General features: G+C 43.7%; 1 protein-coding gene across 9 annotated transcripts in view; it reads left to right on the plus strand.

Annotated features, from left to right (window-relative positions):
• The window catches only part of HNRNPAB (heterogeneous nuclear ribonucleoprotein A/B), a 142,589-nt gene that overhangs the window by 16,548 nt on the left and 102,969 nt on the right, over positions 1-23,072 (plus strand). For 5 of the 9 annotated variants that reach the window (XR_011304531.1, XR_011304529.1, XR_011304532.1 and 2 more), the window contains exon 9: positions 10,501-10,631. The exons of 1 other annotated variant lie outside the window; for it this stretch is intronic. The gene's annotated coding sequence lies outside the window, so the exon portion shown is untranslated. Of the gene's footprint in view, positions 1-10,500; positions 14,507-23,072 lie in introns of those variants that run through there. 3 more of the 9 variants (XR_011304528.1, XM_069652637.1, XR_011304534.1) reach the window with 2 other exon arrangements.

Here is a 23,072-nt window from a genome sequence, read left to right on the forward strand (position 1 = left end):
AAGTTTCGACTGTGAAGTGGCCATTAATTAAAAACAAGTGGCCCAGTCTTCAGGGTGTAAATTATGAACAGTTTCATGGCGTAGCCTCAAGAATAATACCTAAGCTCAATTCAGTGTTTTGTACAGAAGTATGAGCACAGTTAAAATGCCGGCAGCACTTCCCCCGCTGTGTCAGGTGTTCCCCTCCCATGCTGGTAACAGGTTTCAGGCATAGTTATGCAAGGAGCTGGAACGACAAGTTAGGTCTCAAGACGACGCACCAAGTAGCTCTCAAGGGTTATTAATGTTGTAGAGGCAAGCAGCACGCGCCACTGAGGGCAGGAGCCCTTCTCTGCCAGCACCTACATCCCGATTGCCAACACGGGCGCATCAAAATACAATGTGGTTTGCTGTAGCATCACAGGTATCCTAATGCAACCTGAATACCTGGCTGCATTTGGCGCACCAAGCACTGACGCCGCTACCCATCTGTGACGCGGTGTATGTCTCAAAGATCAGCTGTTCGCTTTGTCTTCTACCGTGCCTGGCCCCAAAAATGGCTGGCGCAACGCAGCCTCGCACCGAGGCTCTCCCAGGCTGCTAAGCAACCTAAAGAGTTTTTCTCTTGAGCATCTGCCGGTAGGCGGCAGGAGCCGACCACCCGGAAGAAGGCCAGAGGAAAAAGGCCTTCGTTTGCCACCGTTCGCCGTGGAGCACCGCACGGCACCCGTTAGCATACTAAGGTATTGTCTACCATATGGCATCTTGTACTCCTGTACCACTATTACTCATCCTCGTAAATCATTACCGCCACACGCCTGCCCTTCGCCTGCTACACGCATCGTGTTACTGAAACCAGGCAGCTCACGCCAATCTTGCCTTGAACCCCACTGCACAGACTTGCAACAACCTACTATGACTACTTCTCTGAGCACACACTGTACTACCTAGGATCTTACTGTCACTGCCTACTACTGTGCCTAGTACGTGTCGAAATAGCCATTGTGTCCACTGCTCTGATTCTATGGAACTTGCCTAATTCTGCATGTTTGTCATTGACCTAAACTGAACCTGCCTACTCTTTTGTTAGCATATACGGCCCTGACTTTGAACTGAATTTGCCTAATTTCAGCTAGCATATACTGCCCTAACATTAATTGAACTTGCCTAACTGTGCCAGCATACGTAGCCTACAGACACATACTAATCCTACCTTCCCCATGACAGTATACACTGCCTATTGCTTTAAATTGAATTGGCCACCTAGCCAGTTTATCTACCTAGCACCCGCCCCTTATGATACCACCCAGCTCACCTTTGGCTGCACACACCTCTGGGAATCAAACATCATAGTCTAACTAATTATGCCTGCCATAAAGACCCAACTAACAACCATACGATCAACACTTCTCTGTGCCATCATAACAATGGCCTGTATTAATCTTATACCCTACACTTCGCAGGAGAGATTAACTAAAGTAGCATTAAGGCTGTCTAGACCCCCTGCAATTAAATCCTATACTTTCAGCTAAACTCCCAATCTCCGATACTAGTACATTAAGTTTGTTCCTAGTATATAGAATCCCCCCCCCACACCCCCGGTCCAATTGGCACCTTCGAAAGACCTTTCCAGTCTCCTTACACAAACATGCCCACTCCATTGAAACCATTTTGACTGAACATGGTCTCACTCAAAACGTCACCGCCACAGCGCATATAAAAGGGCGAATCTTAGACTGGGTTGCCAACTTGAACTGCGCCATCACTATCACTAAAATAACCCCACAACCCTGGACTGACCACCACCTGATCACCTTCTCAACTACCATAGTGCCCCTAAAACAGAAAATTATTGCAATAGTACCATCACTCCCTACTAGAAGTAAAAAAGACATCACTGCGGAAAAACTACTTCCACTCATCCTACCGACCCTCTCCTCTATCACCAATAATCTTGACCCTAACACACTAGTAGCAACCTTTAACAATACCATGACGAAGGCCCTTGACGCCATCGTGCCAGTCAAACTTCGTAGGAGTAAACAAGTCTCATCTTAATACGGGGTTTACACCCCAGTTTAAAGAATTAAGACTTAAAAAGGGAATCTCCAAGCCATCTGGCGACACACTCCCACAGACTGGAATAAAACCATAGTAACCAACTTAAGCAAATTCTAACGCCTCTTTATCTTTCGTCAAATGGAAAACCCTATTCCACCAATAAATAATATCACAAAAGATAAACAATGGTGCACCAGTACTCACAATGCTTTATCTAATAAAATAAGTACTCTGCAGACCAAAATAGCAACCAAAAAAGCCTCTCTGCGCCCCACTGAGTGGCACCCCACCCCACCTACTGCCAATCCTACCACGAACACATCCTTCAGTTTCACTAATATCTCTATTGAAAACTGAAAGGGTTATACTCTACCTGAAGCCTTCCAATTGTCAGGGCGATAGCTGCCCTGCACAAATAAAGGACGCAGCTAGAGATTTAGCACCTTTTATCTCCAAGCTCATCAATGCATCCTTTAAATCCAGTACTGTCCTGATCAACCTCAAAGAATCATGGGTACTACCACTTCTTAAAAAGCAGACTCTAGGCCCGGCCATCCCCACCAATTACAGACCCATTACAACGGTCCCCTTCCTCCTCAAAATTATTGATAGAGTAGCCTACCTCCAAATCCAAACCTATTTGGAGGCTAACCATCTATTAGGATCACACCAATCTGGTTTCAGACTTTAACATGGGACTGAAACGACGTTAATTGTCCTAAAAACACAAATTGACGAGTTGAAGGACAAAAGGTAAAGCTATGCTACTCCTACTTGACCTCTCGGCTCCCTTTGACCTGGTGGATCATGCAGTGTTATGCAAACACCTAGCGTCAGCTGCACACTTCTCGAGTGATGCTATAGCCTGGGTTCAATCCTTCCTAGCTAACCGTACGATGAGTGTTCTTCCCTTCAGCCTCAGCAGACCCAAACCAATTCATTTGTGGTGTTCCACAAGGCTCATGTATGTCACCTACAATGTATAACATTTTTACCAAGCCACTCTTTGATAGACTGGGTGTCACATGTACCAATTATGCTGATGGCACTCAGATCCTTATACCCCTTTCGGGCAACTTCGTCGAGGATACGTCTCTGGTAAATAGGATATACCTCCTCATTCAGACATGGATGGCCTCACCACGGCCTCTGCCTGAATAACGATAAAACCGAGATCCTGATATTGGGTTCTGACTCCAACCTAAAAAAATTAAGTCCCAGCTATGCTCCATTTACTATCGGTGGCAACGTAATCAAAGTAGTCACCCAGGTAAAAATATTAGGTTTCTACCTTGATTCTACACTATCTGTAAAAAAAACAAGTTCGCTCCATGGCCTCATCTACAGCCTATACTTGTAAACTTATTGGGGTCTGCAGACCCTTTTTATCCAACTCAAACTGCGTTACACTTGCTAATGCTTTAATAATGTCTAAACTAGACTACTGTAACGCCTTATAAATAGGCGCCAACAAAAATATCCTCAATAAAATGCAAATACTGCAAAACAACGCTCCGAGAGCAGCTTTGAACATATTTCCAATTTCAGACGAGACCAGCACTGGCTAAAAATAAGTGACCGAATACAAAGTGGCCTCCCTCGCCTTAAAATGCCACAACGCCGCCCCTCCCTACCCCTCGGCCAGACTGACTAGAAAAACTCATACTCTCTACACCAGATCCTCCAACCACCTCTGCCTAGAAATTCCTAGATTTAGACTCCAAAGCTGCCGGAACTAGCTTCCCAGTCAGAGCTGCTCTCTCCTGGAATACACTTCTGTGGCTTTCAGAGTGGAACAGCCATACCTCAGCTTTAGATGCAACTTGCTGAATTGGATGAGAATTGATGACATTTAAAAACTGCTTACCCACTTGTTCACATCTTGTACATACCTTTTAATGTATATAGCATTATTGTCCCTATAGTTTGGGGGTTCCCTTGCATTTAATTAGCAATTGACTTTGGCATTGGAGGCAGCTGCTTTGTTGTCACCCAGCCTCTAGGCACATTTCAACTGATGAAAGGCACCAATAGCCCCTGATCCCCTGTGATTGGGAACTACTTGAAGTCCGGTCCTTTGCAGTAGATGTTTCAGCTGCCTACTGCTCCGCTTCAGTCCAGTGTCCGATTGGATGGGGGTAGCAATGGCAAGCTAGACCTCCATGGTGAAGGAGCAGCTTGCATACAATTTGACATTTGTATAAGGCACATCTTCCATCATTATGGCTTTGCAGTCTGAATGGTACATGGTAGACTGAATTACATTTCAGTAAAATGATTGCTTTGGATAAGAGTACAGTACTGCAACATATTTTACAGTTGTGTTGAGTGGGAGGGTTAACATTAGTGATTCTGGCATGAGCTGGAGAACACAATTTGGATTCTGTCAGGCAGCCGTTATTGGCACCCTGTGTTGAAAGGCAGAGCAATCAAATTTGAGTAGAGTATTCTGAAGCAACTAACTGTACCCTTTTCTGAGTGCAGTTAGTGTTCAGGAGTCTGACTGTGGGATCACTTTCACCACATTTGGTAACGAAGTGCTTGTTGCTATAGCACTTCATACCCCAGTAAGGCCACTTCAGAGCAAGGCGAGAAATTAGGTTTCTGCCCCATATATAAGTATCGGTGCACCAAAAGGTCTAACTGGGCGGGGCAAGGGGGTGCAGGGGTAGCCTGATGTCCCTCAAGACATGCAGCCTAGAGCAGTCATTGGGCCCTTCCACCAAATATTTCTGGGGCATTGTGGAGACTGAACCCCAGACTAGTTGGATTAACGGGTTGCTTGCACCTAGACTATTTTGAAACATAGGATTCTGGAAAAGGGCAAAAGCAGGACATTCTTAGCCCATAGTGCAGTTATGAACCACGATTCAATTTGTTGCAAAAGAGACTTCCAGATAGAGGGTAAAATGGTTATTGGCTACATTTAAAAGCCCTTTAACAAAAATGGCCAGGTTGCGTTATCTGTGAAAACGCAATGTAGTCCGTTTCAAGACTCCTTTACAAACACTGAAATTCTGCTTCAAAGTGAATTATGGTCAGTTTCATTATTTTTCATTTTACAAATGACTGTCTCGTCAAAGCGGCTGCTATTGGCGTTATTGCCGTGTTTACGGTTCTTTCTCTGCCCCCTCAATTTGATTGGCTGAGTCGGCCCTCCACCCTAGGTAATCACCCTGCTATTTAATACTGTTTTGTGTAGGTTAATGTCACTTGTATTGAGATGCTACATAAACAAAATTGTCATATGTATTGGCACATACTACAACTGTAAGGAGTGGGCCTCTTCGCACACATTTGTGAGGCTTTGGCGTCTCATCCCGATACGGTTACCATTTTATGACCATATTCTCAATGTAGACCACAATTTGACAGGCATTGCTAGATGTGCTGGTTTTCGGATGATGGTAGTATTCCTGTGGTATGCTTGTTGTTGGCTGCAAGTTAAGTTTTGATAAGCCTAGGCATCAAATTGTCAGATATGTCATTACCATAGAAGTAAAGTTCTGTTGTGCCCAGCATCACTACACTGCCAGATTTCATTAGGCAGCTAGCATTCCAGTAAGCATTGCTCGTTCTACTGCGGCCAGTTGGCACAATATGGCCATATTCTGTTATTTCCAGCAATGACCGATTTCATTAGGTTGATTTAGGTTTAAACACAATAAGGCCAGGCACGTATCAGATTTCATTGTTGGCATAGTACGGTCGGATTCCTTTATTGTATGGAAGTTGTGGGTATTTTAAGTGGCTTCTAGCATTTAGTGAAAGGAAGCAGAAAGTCCAAAGAGGGAACGGGTCCGTGTTAGTCCATTTTTTTTCCAGGAAACCATACTAGGTCAAGACATTGGTAATACTAGGGTATTGTGTATATGTTTCTTAAATGTGTGAATTAATCTACATTGTGGAATGCTTGCTAGTATTTTATTTACATTTTGGCAAAATATATAAAACGGATACAACACTCCAAACTCACAAAAGCCACAGATAATCTGTTCACACATGTCCTCCCAATGCACCCAATAACGACCACCCCTGCCAGCACCCTAATCAAATTACCCTGTTGCGTCTCACCATCTTCCCGAAATGTTATATTTGACAGGTACCCCCAATTACTTGTAAACCGGTTTCTCCATTTCCATTGATATATACAGCCCCACACTCCATATCTCCAATGCATTTTTTCTACCAACCTTTCCTTGGGGCATACATTGTTGCCTCTGTCAGATTCTCCTTACAGCGTCTACAGATCTGCGTCCCATGCGACTTTAATTTTGAACAATGGTCCTGTGTTTGTGCTCTTAATGCCCCTTTTTATATGGTGCGGTGCCATGGCCTTTGTGAATATCTCCCCCTCCCAAAACCCACCCCTCCAGCGGTGAACCTTCTGGTATCCCAGACTTTCCTTTCAAGTGGACTTTGATAGTATGTCGAAATTATAGATGCCTTTTATCCATTTGTAAATCATTTGAGGATCCTCAACACATTTAAACTGCCCCTCCCTACATCCCAATTTGCAGTGTACTTTTGGTCTTCCCAGACCTTGTTATATGCAACTCCTTTCACTTCAGAAAGTAGTTCTCCCACGTAGGTGTTAATGAAGTGACACACACTAACCTATTTCCTCGTCCATTTCTGCCGTATCTGGATCACCAACTTACCTGCCCGGGTGATGGGGTGGGGGTGGTTTGAGGGGCGGGGGGGTTGCTTGCTTGCTGAATAAGTGTCTTGTGCAGTGGAATGGCCTGAATTGGTGTCTGCCCCTTTCTTGCTGTCTCTAACCACCCTAAGGTCTGTCCTATCTGCAAAGACCCAGGGGTTAGCAATAATTATGTGCAACACCCAGGAGTACCCTTTAAGAGACCCATCCCCCCCCTCCCATGTACACATGGTTTTCAATGCCACCCTCACAACTCTATTACCCCCACAATATACAAGGCCTACTTTCCATCTCATTAAACTCTATGGGAAGTTTACACGCATAGCCTGCGTTGTGTAAAGGAATTACATGAAGGCAATCCTTTTTCAAATGGACTCCACCAATACTAAGTAGCCTTGTCCAACTTTTAACATCTGCTAGGAAACCATTATGGGGAGCCTAGCTCAGTCTAAGGAAATATGCCCGGTTTCTAGCAGCATGAATTTCGAGATACCTGAAAGAGACAGGCTCCATTTCAGCAGGCAATCAACTTGCTTGATGACCTACAATGTTTTAGCCGAGTGAATCTTCAATGATATTCAGAGCTAATGGTATCGATACTCGGATGTAAATTAAGGTTGTCTGCATGTTGTGATTCCTTGCCCGTTGGACACTGGAGCCCTCGAACATTTATCGCCTGATCCGTTCTGCAAGTGGCTCCATCACCAATGCAAACCAGGGGTGGAGACATGGTGCAATACTGTCCTCCAATGCAGGGTAAATACTGGAAGGTATTGGCATTAACCTTGGCCAGAGGGGATATATACAGAAGACGCACCAAACTCGTAAAGATCAAGACCAAAACCCATATTTTCAAAGTAGCCCAAATGCCCACTCCACTGAGACAGAGGCCTTTTGTGAATCCAGTAATAGGAATGCAAAAAGTTGCCCCGGGAGCCCATCTGATAATGTTAGGACCATCTTCTGAGGGTCATTTGCGCAGATGTTCCTGGGTTACTTGGATGTTGGTGATGTAACCGCTTCCATCAGCCTAATCCATACTGTTTTAGCCAACAACCTTGGTCTCCCCTTTCATTGGCGAAATGGGGTGCTATGATTTATGGGATGCTTCCTTTCTTTGTGTATGTAATACTACAATCAAGGCTGTTCTTAAGCGTTCCCTTATCCCAAAAATCCAGTACCTGAAATGGAAATAATTAACTGGGAGTCCCACCAGGGAACAGGGCTGAGGATGTTGAGTAAGGAGATTTTTCTCTGCTCAACATAAACATTCACATTTCAGTAGTTTAATTAGCACCTGGAGAATAACACAAGCCGAGCAGTTCCCTATAAAGTTGCATGCAAAGTATCAAACGTACACACCTTTCAAAACTACAAAGCTGTACTTAAATATTGTATGTATTATCAGATGTTCAAGTGGTCAATGTATACGTGTCTCGACATTGGTCCGGACGACAGATTGAAAACACTAAAACACTCGAAAGGCGCACAGAGACGATTTTTTGACAGATCTCGAAAAATCCAGCCAAATGACAAGTGCTGTTAATATCCATTAAAAATTGAGATGCTCACCAAGTTTTCCACCAAATGACTTTCACTATTAGCTGGGAAACCCATTAAATCCTGGAGTCCTCATTTTGCTGCTGCTGGATGCTTTGTTCCACTTCCACCACCGTTATAGCCACCTCCAGGGAGTCAAACTGTGCTGTTATTTGTGCAAACTGGAGGTCCCGCGTACATTTTGGAATGTCCTCAATGGCCCCAGCACTCCTGTATAATTTCTCGAAGCAAGCTGTGAAGGTTGCAGCGATTTCCTTCCTTGCTCACTGAAGACAGTAGTGCTTAGTCCACTAATCTTAACCACCATTTGTCGGTCTCTTCTCTTAAATGCAAGCCAGGCAAGTCATGTCCTCGAGTTCATATATCCTTGGATATCCAACTATAGATGTGAATTATCAAGGGCTAGTGCCCCGAGTGTCTTCTCGTAGTCTCTCCTCGCCAAAGCTGCTACAACTCTCCTTATACTGTGTCTTCACCGTTGGTAGATATTCACTCCATTACCTCTTTACAGCTATCGCTTTTATCCATCACCCTCTCCCGTAACACTGCTTTTGATGAGCTGGCATCACTCACGACCCTGCATTTGGCAGAAAATATCAACTAGTCCCCTCAAGAACTTCCAGCATCTTCCAGATCATCTGCATTGAGTCTCAAATGGTCTTTCAGTATAGAGTTAGTTAATTCTAGATCTACCATCAATGGGGGAAGTGCTCAGAAATACCCTGAGGGCGGTAGGGTATCTCCACCCTGGCAGTGAGCAAGCAATGCGTGAAAGGGAGCAGTGTGCTCCCAAAGGAATGACATCATCCATACTCTTATGTATTCTCTGTGCACTGCAGAGCCACTTATGCCATGAATAAACCCACCTGCAACCTTGTTTGAGTCTATTCCACTGCCTATCCTCTGCCCTTTCTGTCTCTTAATTTAAGTTGTTGCAGAAACAATCTGCTCAATTTGAACATTAATTTGTGATGGGGAGATGTGTGTAAATTTATCCCAAAGTGATGACCGCAGAGTCCACTATACCCGTCAGTATCCAGTATCTGCCTGCGGGGCACTCCTGACCATCATGGTTACACATGGATGCTCTTATTGACCAGAATAGCCAACAACCCAGGGCCATTCATAAAGCCTGCCTAGTATACCTGATTGCAATGTTTCTACGTGATTTTATTTTGTTTTAAACTTCTAATCATGTTATTTGTTTCTCTAGGGATTTGTTATACATAACACTTTTATTAATGATTTGGTGGATCCAAGTATGTTTTTCCTCCCTTCCTCTTATGAATAGTTAACCAAACTGGGAGAAGATATTTCAAATAACCTTTGCATTATAACATCATAATTAATAGGTAATGGTTACTGCCACAAGTATCCACTTATTATACATTGTCAGCAAGTCCAAACGTTTTCCTGTGAGAAAATGTAGAAATAAACTTGTTTACCACATAAGAGGCCCAGGGTGCAGAGGCCTATTGGGAAATCTCCAGAGCTCTCTATAGGCCAGTCCACCCTAGAGTAAGCCAGCACATTTTATAGCAATTCCTTGTAAATGGCTATCTCAGTTATGAAGTGGTGGGTGGAGGCTTGACACTTTTTCCAAAACTGAGCGGAAAGCTGAAGTGCGTTTTATTAATTACATTCCCACTCCATTTTAGAAATGTACAAAATTGCACAAGAGACCTTTTGCACTCAAGTGCACATGCTTTGAGCCCCTTCCGTCAGTGTAATTTGTGATTTCGAGTTAAGTGTATACCCTCCAACTAGTTTTTGCATTTTGTCTAGACTGTTTAGCACAACTTTTCCCTGATGGCTCCTCATCAAATGCTTCAAATCCTGTGTATGCCGTTGATGCGCCCAAGCCTCTTAGGGTTGGTGTGCCTCAGTGGTACCCTACTGGATTGTGACTGAAAATCCTGTTTAATTTTTGTGGAGTCTTTACATGGAACTGCTGTATAAAATCCATTGCTGTGCCCTGCAGCCTGTGTTTTGCGAGAGTGAGTGGGATACTGATGTTATCGTCATGGCTAATGCTTGTTGTGGAGTCAGGCTTGCCGAGTCCAGACCAGATCTAGCCAGAAAACGTGAATGGTGCCTGGATTCCTTGGAGGAACCCAGAAACGGTTTGAATGTGAGGCCCGTCGGTGATTGGGTTTTTTCAAAAAAGTTGGTAAGAATGCAACCCTCTGATTTGGAGCAGATTTGGCACTCACTTCTCAAAATTCCTATTTAACCCAAAGGTCTGCACCCATACCTTGCCTATCAACAGAAGCTCAAGCTGGGGACAAGTCCCGTAACAGGGCGCAGCTGACCCAAGATGAATCGTTGGGAAGCTCTGCTGGCCTGCATCCTTCCAAGACAGTCTTCTGAGGTGAGTGAGCGCATTTGTGCGCACGCACTTTCCTTCCTGAGACTAGAGAGGCCAGGCATGGTGCTCTCTGACATTGAACCAATGGGAGCAGCCAAGACCCCAGCTCTACAGAACTTCTCCTTTTGAGATTCACGGCTGTGACTAGTTTGTCTAGTTTCAGGGGTCAGGCAGCCCATAGATAATTTGCTTTCAGCAACCGGTAATTATATATTGGGTACCATTTCGTCTTTGTTTTAGATTTATTTGAGCCTACTCTTACCAAGTAAGGTTTATTTCTATTTAAAGTTGTTCCCGTTCAAATTTAAAGGGAATGGTTAAAAGCTTTCTGGCGATACATTGCAAGTTGATATAGTCCTAAAGGTAGGCTCCTGACACAATGTGCCTCTTGATGGCAAACCTGTAGTCGTTTTTATACACGTTTTTGTTGTACTAAATGTTTGTATAGAAGAATTTTTTGATTATATTCAATATTTTATATTCCGGATTGTAGCTTTGTGGTCTTATTTTCAAATGTTTATTTTCATATGGAGCATAATCCTGAGGGCGGCATAAGATTGCACTAGAATTGTAACATTTGATGCTTTTGAATTTATTTATAATTTTAAAAAAATGTTAATTCTTTTAATCGATCAATTGTTGATGCTTCCCCCAGATCGTGTGTGGGGTTTTGCCTTATATTTCATGCCTGTGTTTTTAGTTTCTCGAGCATCTTTTTGGCCTGCTCTAGCATCAGACTGCCATTGAAGATTGTCTGAAACTGCTACATAGACTGCCAGACAACACTACAAAGTCTTTCATGGAAGAAACTTGCTGCACCAGTACGATAACTTTTAACAGCTGGAAATAGTTTAAATATCTGAGAAAAACCTTCCTGAGCTGCTGAAGTAGTGTTTGACTGATCCCTGTCCAGCTACTGTATTGTGTGCTGCATTCATCCGAGCACTGCCTGGCCATATTGTGGACTAATCAAAGAACCAGATGAACATTGGTTATTAATGGGGATTTATATTGTGCTTGATGCCAGACTCTGCCAGCGTCTAAATGCTGCACTTGGGTTCAAACTCATGTTGCACAGCATCCTCTTGTTCCTGGTATCCTCCTGCTCTAATATAAACAACATTGTGAGTTTAACCAAATGTCATTAATTCTGTTAAGAGACCACAAGCGGAATTGTAGCATGAAAGAACTGTTCTCAAAAATTGCCACTGCATTTGTTGCTTTTATAATGCATGGCATACAAAACTGTCACCTGTCATACTACCTGTAAAAGTAGTAACCACAGTATTCTAAATAGGGTAGTTATTTTGTGTACACTACATAGGCTGTTTGAGAGGTACAGAGCTAAAGTATGTTAAGCATTCAACTTGACGCCACAACTCTGCCCCCCCCACCCGGGTTTAAAATAAAGTATGAATAGGAGAGCTGGCTTTGATGGTGCCCTTAAAGTGTCGTGTTTACCAGTACAGAGCTAAGACTGTTCCTACTCATTTATTTTCACTATCCAACGTGATTTGCTTGCCAACTTGTGTAGATATTTATCTAAATTAAAATGTAAAAATAGAACGTGTTGATGCCCCACCTAATTCCCTAAATGTTGTGCCATAGCTGCTTGACCACAGCAATCCTATGTGTTTTGGGGCATTCACACGGGGAGAACCTGCTTAGCTTGGTGAGGGAGCGCTCAGTTACTGTGTACATTTCCTGGAGAGGTAAGCACTGTTTCAATGAATAATAGGTAATGTATTGTTGATTTGGAAAATAAAGAACGTCTTTTGGGCTATTTTTAGTACTTAAATGTGAATGAATTTGGCATATAGTACATTTGCATATAGTAAAAAGGGAAAATGATCTTTGGATTTAAAAATCTGTCTACAAGAAGGAAAGTTGCAGACAAACATTTCGTAAAGTAACTGAGGCAAACACTATACGTCATGGTACAGGTTGTCATAAAGTTAGTAATATTAAGGGGAATATAATCGGTCTAATGGAAATTGCATCCTTGCTGAAGATTATAAAAAGCAAGTTAATCAAGCAATGAACTGTTTTGTGGTGATGAAAGGGGTTGCTAACAAAGGCAGTACATGAAAAAGCCAAGTGCTATTTTGAAACCCTGAGTAAGGAGCAAAGATAATTCAAGCATTTCTATTTGTAATCAAGTAGAGGTCACATAGCAAATTTGGGTACAAATGGCTAAGATAATATTGGAGTGTTTTGCTGTTGGACATATTAAATTATTTCTGGGAAATAAGTTAATTGTGTAACTGAACCTAAAACGTTAAGGGAAAGGATGTCACCAACTCACTTAGCAAGACAAAGTAGTGTAAAATAACATGGCTAAAGGATGAAAGAACAAATATATATTGTATGCAATTAAAAATCTTTATTTGAAGCACAAAAAAGGAAAATTAATGTGAGTAACAGAAAACATGAGTCCTAAAAATTCCAAGATAAAATATAATCTTTGGGGGTACAATGGAAAATGGAATATCAAGAGTAAGAATTATCTAGCATAATAATTATGGGAATTGAGATTGTGACAAAAAGAGGCTTGTATTATCTTCAGTCTTTGAGTAACAACATGACGTCTTAAGTACATTTTTTGTGAACAACATTCTTAAGGTTTTGACAATGTTAATGTTGCAAATTGGCTAGTGTAATATGGTCAAAGAAGTAAATCATGTTTAGTTATGCACTATTTATGACTTATGAGTAAGTGATCATATAACATCATGTATATAAATATCTATATCCATTGGTGGTGTGTCCATATTTTTCATGATGAATCCTAAAGACTAAGGTCGTCTTAAATGCAATTATAACATCCTGGATCATTTGACCACTTATAATGAATTGAGGAACAAATCATGTGAGTAAATACTTCATGTGGCAGAACCCAATGGAGACTACTTATGCCCAAAAATAGTTTGCCATTATCCCCAATACTGAATTCCAACAACAAAAAATGCGATTTATGTCAAATAATTTATTTGCACTAATAACCAAGCCTAATAAAATTGTAGTTATTTACGAATACTGCTCTGTAAAGTCTCATATTTGGAAAGCGCTAGCTAGTCGAATAGATTAAAAGATGGCTGAAAGGTTTCAAGATTTATAGTACTTTCATAGTCTAGTTAGTGGTCACACGTTTATACAAAAGACACTAAACATTACAGGTCTTTCACAGATGTCAGCACCACTCGGCTTTTGCAGCATACCACCAACATATTTCTTATGGCAAGTCCTTTTGTATATGGGTACAAGCAAAGGTTAGCACAAATAAGGAGCATGTAGAGTGCATAAGTCCAGGACATACCATTGCAGCAGTTTCTTTTTTTGGCTAAATGTCATATAGTAGTAACATGAGAAACTGAAAAGCTGATCTTACAAGTACTAGCCTTAATAGTCCATTAACAACATGGCAGTTGAAGATAAATAAAATCGAATAGGTGTTGCCAATTTCAAACTTTAATTGCACCAAAATTATTGGAAATTAACAGTTTCATTGTGTGATCCAAGGACCACTTTGTCTTTCATGCAATCGTGCATAATTCCTTGCAATAAAAAAAGGCTCTGAAGAAGCGCAGACAGTGGACTAGAGTTTATCCATCGTGTGAAGTAGGTGTGGCCTTGAGGTTTAAGAATTAGTGTAGTATTTACTCACGATTTATATTGTGGATATGTACTTCGAATTAGTTTCTTGCATTGCTATAGAAGTTTAACAACTTAACAAAAGTGAATCGATGTATAATGTAACCTTGGGATCTGAATGACCCCATGGATAACGACTCTAATCAGACACGGCTTGATTGTAATTCAGTTTTTTCTATTTTTTTCTATTGTCTAGTGCAATAAATAACTACATTGGTCTCACTCAGGATCAGTTGCAATTGGTTCTTGAACACAATGGACGTCTTGAGAACAAATGGCAGCATTGATAAATTACATGTATCGATTAACTGTATTGCATGATAGTCAGAGGCACGTGTAATTTGGGTATTTTGTAGTGTTTGTTTCCAAATGTGCTTCCTTGCCAGTGATTTGGATAGGTCTCCCATTTGGAATTGGGTATGTTATTTCGGGGTGTTGGGACATTAAAGACCTCATTCAGTGCCCTGTCAACTGAAGCACCCTGCACTTGTGAATCTGGCAGCCATCATGGCATCCTCAGCGTTCTGCTCTTCCTCGTACCATTCTTCGTCCGAGGTGCTCAACATGTTTATGGGTATTCTTTCTTCTAGCCATGAAGCTTGCATCTGTTTTCGGAAGGAGGAAGCCTGATCCTTTTTCTGCAGTTGACTAAATAGCATCAGTTGTACTGGCTTTTCAAAGGGTTTCAGAATACGATTGGGTGTCATTGGAGCCATTGGAGCCACGTTGGTGCTGAACTAGGGTTACAGCATGGGTGACGTTACGATTGTCGATTGGCTCACATCTAAGACTACATATTAGCACAGTAAGTTGCAGGGTACCCCACATGGTGTGTGGTTTACAGAAGCTCTAGATAGCAAATGCCCATGGATGGGGAGGTTGCTCTGTTTAAACAGCCACAACAGCTAATTGTTAAATTGTAAAGTGCTTACACACAAGTAAAAGTGCTTCAAAGCAGCAGGATGGGAACATTCTTCGGTCCTGAACTAGTATACTAGACGAGGCAATTCTAAAGTGGGAGAGAAGGGGAAACAAAATAGGTTGGTCTATGTGCCTCTGCATGAGTCTGGCACAACCAAGCTAGGGATGGGAAACAAACCTGCTAGGCCAAGTATGTTCAATGTCGGGCAAGTGTGCAGATGGAGTGCGAGGGAGGGGGAACAAGTGTGCCCAGTCCAGCAGGGGCCTGGGTTAAGTGCGGAGTGGTTGTCACTCATGGAATGTATTTAGTGCTGTGGTGCAGAGGCCTGGGAGAGCCTTGGACCAGTGTGGCTCTGGCGGTGCACCGGGCTACCAGTCAGCGAACTGAGCCGGTTGGGAAGAGAAGAGGGAGGGGGAAGGATGTTGGCAGGGAAGAGGAAGGTCTTGAGTTTCTGAAACTTAAGGTGGTCTGTCTGAAGATGTGGCCGGATCTACTTCAAATGCTCACCCCCAGAGTGTTGGAGACAGAGTGGAGGTCTCTGGAATGAGCGTTGTCGATAGCATGGGCCCCGGGTGGCTTTGGACTATGCTGAGAGACTTAAGCTTGATCCTTGCAGCCATGGGAGCCATTCGAGGGATTTCAGTGCTGGAGAGATGTGGTCCCTTGGGTTGAGGCCACGGTTAATTCTTGCGTTTCTGTTCTGGATAAGTTGAAGAGGTCTGAGTAGCAGTAGGAAGACGTAGAAAGGCTGTTACACATTAGTCCCGTCTGGAGAGAACCAGGCCTCTGCAGGACAGTGAGCCTGGTAGTGGGAGCTTTTGGACAGGTCCGAGCTCCGGCTAGAGAAGGAGATTAAGTTGAAAATGAAGCCCAGATTTTTTTCAGAAGAATTACCCACAATGAACTGGTAACAGATTTAGGGACTCAACAAGACCCGCAAGCAACTTTGCCAACCGGCAGCTAGAACAACATGGGTTAAAATTCCCCAAGATATACGACCATGCCTTTATAAAGACCCTTCTGGGTTTAAACGTGTCGGCTGACCACCTTCCTTTTACTATATGTCCACATTCTGGACAATGAAAAACTGAAGACACAGCAACCTCCGTGAGATCCTTTTTACTTACAAGGGTCAAATATAACATAACTTACTGCAAGGTAACCAGGACTTTTTTGTACGAAATTCCCTCAAAGGGGCATTGGGTTTGCCCCTTCCTCCCTGTGACCTTGCAAAGAAGCACCAGAGAAAGAACTACGACCACATAGAGCTCAGCGCAGGAGTGTTCAAATTGTAGAACCCATTCCCTACTACCAGATTTTTTTCCTCCCTAGTGGGTAAAGGTGCAGGGCCATGGGTGGCTGGCCAGAGTGAAAGTGGGAGCCAGGGTCCCAATGAGGGCGATCTGTTAAATCATTGGCAGCACACCAGGACTGAGTTGTGTACACAGAGAGGAGCAAGAGGCAGAGGGTATCCTGAAAAAGCCGTCATCCGCATAACACACAGTTGGAGGTGAAAGTGGAGATCTTGTAGGCCAAGATTGACTAAAGCTAGTGTGTGGGAGAACACAGGAGGGTTGGCAAGGGACAGCGTTTTTTGGGTTCGAAAGTAGATTACCAACTCCTTTGGAAAATAATCTTTTAAGAGCTTCAAAAGATAAAGGGGTCAGTGGTATCTGGTTTACAGCAAGGTTCTGTAATCCTGACCCAATAAGCAATTGTCAACTCTAAATCTTGTTCTTCTGTTTTTCACTTGAATTATAACGAAGCTCTCCCCTTTCCATGTCTTCTATCCCGTCCTGCAGGATTGTAATGTTAAAAGTGAAAAGTCATTACATCTGTAGCGCTATTGCCACGTAGTGCATATGATTCAGCAGGGGCATGCTTGGCACTAACGTATGGTGATACAGAGGTCAAATTAGGAATTGTTGACCAGGAGCAAAAAACAACTCCTGGGTATCTGGCATCACCTATTGGGCAGTAGGAGTTTATTCTGAGGAACCATGAGCTAGTACATAGTGTGCAGCAAGTCTATGTAAACCAATTTTTCTATTAAATATTATCGAATCTACTTTCAAACCCAAAAAACGCTGTCCATTTTTTTTTTTAATGCTCATTACACAACCCTCAGTTAATTTACATGGTTTTATGTTTGTATGGCACAGCTTGCACAGGGAGTCAGCTGTTGGTTTCAGGTTAGCCAGGTGCTAAATAGTTCCCAGCTCTTGGCACTTTTTGAACCGTGTTCATGACTAGTTTTAGTAGATTCCTCTTGTCTGTTTTTTACGTGGCTCCAACTGCACTTTTAAATCCACTTTGCATCCAAGGTGGGCTCGTGCTTGGGTTAGGATGCACTGGCTGGGGGCCGTTGGATGTAATTTGGTAGATGGATTTGATCTCGGTTCAAAGGCTTCATTGGCCATTTGTTGGTGACTTAGTTGGTATGTGTCGCTGACTGTAGATGTAGAATTTGGTGATGGGCAAAGCCGCAGAAGACAGAACTAGTGCTAGCAAAGCATGCAAAAGGCCCCGTCCTTGCTCCCTATAATGATCCTTTGAGGCCATGTAAGTGAAGAAATTCTTGTTGGCTCTAGTCATGGATATCCCATGTTTGTAACCTGTACCATGCCTCATGCCTTTACCCCTGCCTTTGAGGCCCCCATTTGTGCCTCAACTGTTACCCTTTTGTTGGGATCTCCCCCACACATACACTCCAGGACTCCTCTCGCAATCTCCAAAGGGCCAAGAGGCTGGTAAAAAGATAGAAGTTACTGGTACCATAAACACCCACAGCTGCGACAATTCTGGCTTACATGCACCACCTGCAATTTCTTATCTTGATGGGATTATACCAAACTAACTTGCACTAGCACTTGAGTGCGTTGGATAGCTTTATCCAGACCCAGCCCAACCCACACTCCAAAAAGCTGGCCTGTAACTATATGTCGGAGTGTATTGCTTTCCTGCTTATTTTACCATCTTTGTACAACAGCTTCTCATGGACTCTAGATTACGTGAGATTACCCCATTACGCCGGTCGTCTAGTGTGGTGTGCTTGTGTGATATCCTGTTGCTTTCTTCAATGTCATGGCTTGCAATCTCTATTGTATGCTGTTATCAAAGTGTATATGCTTATTTTGCACAAGTTATTTCATTGAATCTCTTGGTTCGTGAGAGCTGATTTTTGTCATTGAGGGCCAGACAAACTGGCATTACCCCCGGCCCATACGTATTTATTGTGCCTATGCAGCAAATGGTGTTTCAAGGCGCCACAAGACAAGTGTGGTGAGGTAGGGGCAGGTATGACGATTAACACAAAATGGTCCCACTAGGCCTTGTCATTCCGATTGTGTAGGGTGCAGGTCAGAGTGCAATGCGTTATGCGACGCTGGGAAGGCAAGAGTGGAGATCACGCAAGTGCTGGGGCTGGATGAGTACTATGGAGAGGCCAGGTGGTCAAGTGCCAGGAGAAAGCTGGGAATGAGGGGCCATATGCCAAGTGCAAGGCCATCCTCTGGATCAGCTCAGTAAGGTGTAGGTCCTGGTAGGCTAGTACAGGGGGAGTGATGCTGGTATTAATTAGCCAATTAAAGACGTATAAAAATAACTTCAACCCCAAATTAATTGTTACCATCTAATCTCGGTGCCTTGCTTTTGGGCCATACTTTTCCTGCACCATTATCAACATTAAAGAAATTAGTCAAATTTGATTAGTTAATTTGGTTAAAACATCTTTGCAATTGGTGACATTTCACTTCCCCCTGACCATTATAGCTAAACTTATTTCACCGAGAGAAGTGTAGCTTAACATCAGAGGTTACTTTTTTTGTCCAGATTTACAAACAAATACAGCTACCGAACCCCAGAGCGCTTAAACCTCTTGCCAGAATGTTAAATCTAAAGAGCGAACATTGGGAACGCCAGTATGTGTTTAGGAATTTCATTAGATATCTGGATAATTCTTCTGTTTCATAGTAAAATTTAAAATGTTTAACGCTTATACGACAGGACTTTCTCATGTTCTACACCAATCTAATAGCCGTTAGGTTTGAGAGTTAAGCTGTCAGATTGGAACAATCTGTTCTGTTTTAAATTGCAGTTTTTTTTACAAGGGGCAAAGGGACCCCTTGTATCTAACAACATTTTAAAATCCTTAGATACGGTCTCCTTTCCCAAATTGATATTTGTATGCATTTGTAAAGTCTTTCAATTATACCATTCTGTTAGTGACTTGTGCCAGTCTAATGACACTAATTGGAATACTTATTGTCATCGAAATCCTTTCCAGATCAAATCTTTAATCCTGTCTAGATCTTTTTTCAGATGGTTTACCTCTAGACCATATATCGGGCTGGAATCACTTTACTCTTGTGGATGGTTGAGGGACTACATGGAGAATCTGGCATTCATCCTTTTCATTGCTTTTCCTTCTCTTCACATGGTGATTAAACTGGGCTGTGAGAGCATTGCTTTAGTTTTATGCGAGTTATTTTCATTGGCGAAGGCTTCAAAAGCAGCTATTGGTCTTTGCGGCACAAATTGGGCATGATGATCCATAAGGATAATATTGTCAGCATATGCAAGCCAACACAATTTAGGAGCTACAACCTTGAGTAGGGATGCTGCCAACATGCATCCCTGTCTCACCTTTGGAAGTTGGTATGTCTCTTGTAATAGCCCCCTGCATACATAGCCAATCTCAGACGTATCCCTATGTAATTTCATTAAAATCTCCAATCGCTCCAGTAGATTTTCGCAAATGCACAATGTTTATGGAACTATACTATGCCTTGGACCTGTCAATGCAGGCAAAGGTCTGGGGTTCTCTTTGGACAATGCTATATGAATAAAAAGATCCATCAAACATCCTTTCTAAGAGCCTTTTTGGCATTTTGAACTGGAATTCGGCAAATACTTCCTCAAAGGCGAATTTCGGTGCACCCCTACTGCATACATCACCTTTCTGCCTGTCCAGGACCACCCAGTCAATGCTCTACCTGTTTGCTCTCCGGCGATGCTTCTAGAAAAGGCTTCCAGGCAATTTGGGTTTACTTAACCACTTAAATCTATTATTTGGATGCCTTCCCTGTCTATGCTTACCTTTGACTGTCGGTCCTCCTCGCCACCACTGTTAATGACTTCCACGTGAGCTCATGTACTTAGTTTCTTAAGCCTGCCCTACACTGCCATGTTACGCTCTCGCAGACATTTGGGCAATCTACTATATGCTATGGTGGGGTGTGCTGTTGAATTGGAAGCAGCACTTGATTTGTGGTCTTTTCCTTTCTGTTTTGTTCTACTCCAAGCTCATGTGATGGCTCTAAACCTAGCTTCCCCCCCCCAACCTTTCCTTTACCGGGGGCTTGTCTGGTTTAAAGTACCTTTATGCACTGAATTGTTTGTCTAAAGAGGGTTTTTCTTTTTGCATAATTTGCCCTCACTACTCCCTCCCGGCAGTGCAACAGTAATTTGCCTCCACTACTCCCTCCCGGCAGTGCAACAGTAATTGGTTATGCATTTTACAGTGTTTTCTATGTTGCATGCAGATGCAAGGCTTCTCAGTGGAAATGGCATATCCCATGTTATCTTGCGTGCCAAAGGGATGATGCTCATGTTTGCATCAGTGTATTTTCCTCCCATGCATGCTTTATATGCAGCCAACTCTGGCAGTTGGTCGGTGCTCCTGGCTGCCTGTCACCACGGTGACATTTTCCTGTAGACTGGGCCATATTCAGCATTCAAGTAATGTTGAAGCTCTCCCGCCAATGTTTTCACTTTGTTTAGGGTTCTCCAAGGGACATTAAAAATGGCATAGGAGGATATGTTCTGAATCATGGTTTCTTGCTGGTACTGTGCCGTGCAATGTGCCCGAGTACTTTAGGCGTCCGGTAGCAAGTGGTAGGTGAGATGTTGCCTACCAATTTCCTGCTTGGACTTGGAACTAGTTTACTTGGCTGTCCTGCCCTACCTACCTGCCTTCCTTATTCGCAGTGCACTTACCCATGCTCTACTGCTTGCTCTGCCCAACACTTCTTTGTATGTGCGGCTGTGCTGTTGCAACCACTCCCCTAATAGGAGGGGTTGATGATACCGGATGGGACCGGTGGATCTGGGACTGTATTGAGTTCACAAACATTTTTCAGGCTGGATAGGTCTCCCTTTACTTTTGAAGTTGCATACTGTCATTAAATTACCACCTATTGATTAAAGAGTGATAGTAGTGCAGTAACCCACTTGGACACCACCTGTCATTTACTTTTCTTCGGTAATTAACCATTGTTATGCCTGTAGGGTGTCCTGTGACCTATAGCTCACCAATACTCTTCACCCACTTCTCTTGAGATTAGGGGATTCCCACATACCTAATTAACACCCTTGCTTCACATACCCCACAGTGTGCCAGTAAAGGTGCACTTAAGTGACTGGCACTGATCTTCTCCAGCATTGGATCTTTCATGGATTCACATGCTTAGAATATTCCCCGTCGTCAGACTGGGAACCCTCGGTACACATATATATATTCATTTCCAATAGGAAAAAACTTCTGCCCTATCCCCGTCTGCGTCCTCTACGGGGCCGCCCACGTACACCCCGTTAGACGTGATGGTATATAAGCCCCGCCCCCGCGGGTCCCTTCAGATTTCAACCGTCTCCAAAGATAGTGGGATCTCCTCGTGTATTTTCTTCAAATACTTATCGAATTGTTTCTAACTCCTGCGAGTTTGTCTGTTTGGTCCACTTCTAACTCCTACGAGTTTTGTTTGTTGGGCTGGCAATAATGTCGGGTAAGCCTCTTTTCCGCCCGTGTGCCACGTGCGGTCTAAAGAAGGTTTATGAAGGGGATGGCCATCTTGACTGCATCTACTGCCTTCACCCCCACCACTCGGCGGACCAATGTGATATTTGCAAGGGGTTTTCCCAAAAAACCCTGAAGGACCGGAATCGGCGACTGGTCTCGTGGCTGAACGACGGCGCTGGAGCGTACCCTCAGTCGGAGGTAGGATCGGTGCGCAGTATCGCCTCAGCGAAAACATCAGAAGCCCCCCGACGCTCACATCCGTCGGAACCTCCGGCCAAAAAATCACGACCTACGGAGAAGGACGTGCCTCGAAGTCATTCCTCTAAGGCCTCATCGAAAGAATCGACGAAGAAATCTTCTTCTTCTTCTTCGTCGAAGAAAGATAAGGACAGGCCAAAATCCTCCTCGAGCGATCAGAAAAGATCAGCTACGAGTAGAGAGGCGGATAAACGCAGGGAGAGCTCCGCGAAGGCGGGACCGCCTAAGCCACCTGCAGGCCCTCCGTTGACGACGGCGACGATCCAAGTGCCCACTCCGTCACAGTCCCCCGCCTTTCAAACGGGCTCATCGTCGACGACGATTCCCTCGTCGACGGAGTTCCAGGCCTGGAGGCCAGAAGTGTTCGACATGGGGCTACCCGACACACTGCTGCAAGAACAGGCAGTTTCGATCGCCTCCAAAGAAGACGACGGCTTCAGAATAGTGAGCCCGGAAGACCTGGGGCTACGGCCCAGATGTCCTTCTGGTGCAACCTGCTCTCAAGTTTTCACCCAGCCTCCAAACGCCCAGGCTACTCTCTCCATGGAGGTACTTTCCTCCTTACACTCGCTCTTGAAGTCCCTGGACGAAAGGCTCCCACCTGTCCCGACGACTCCCCTCGTCGACGAGCCCGGACCTTCACACCGCCCGACTAGATCGGTCGTGGGCCTAACTGCTCCAACAGTCCAGGAAGAAGGTGAGCTCTCGGACTCCCTCTCTGAACAGGGGTCAGCTTCTGGTATCTCCCTCTCGCCGTCGAGAGACCCGTCATGGGTTTCGGATGTGGAGGTGGATCCTCCGAAAAGTCCCATTCACC

This window comes from Ambystoma mexicanum, chromosome 3p, assembly GCF_040938575.1.
Source record: "Ambystoma mexicanum isolate Mex_15411 chromosome 3p, UKY_AmexF1_1, whole genome shotgun sequence".
Taxonomy (NCBI): domain Eukaryota; kingdom Metazoa; phylum Chordata; class Amphibia; order Caudata; family Ambystomatidae; genus Ambystoma; species Ambystoma mexicanum.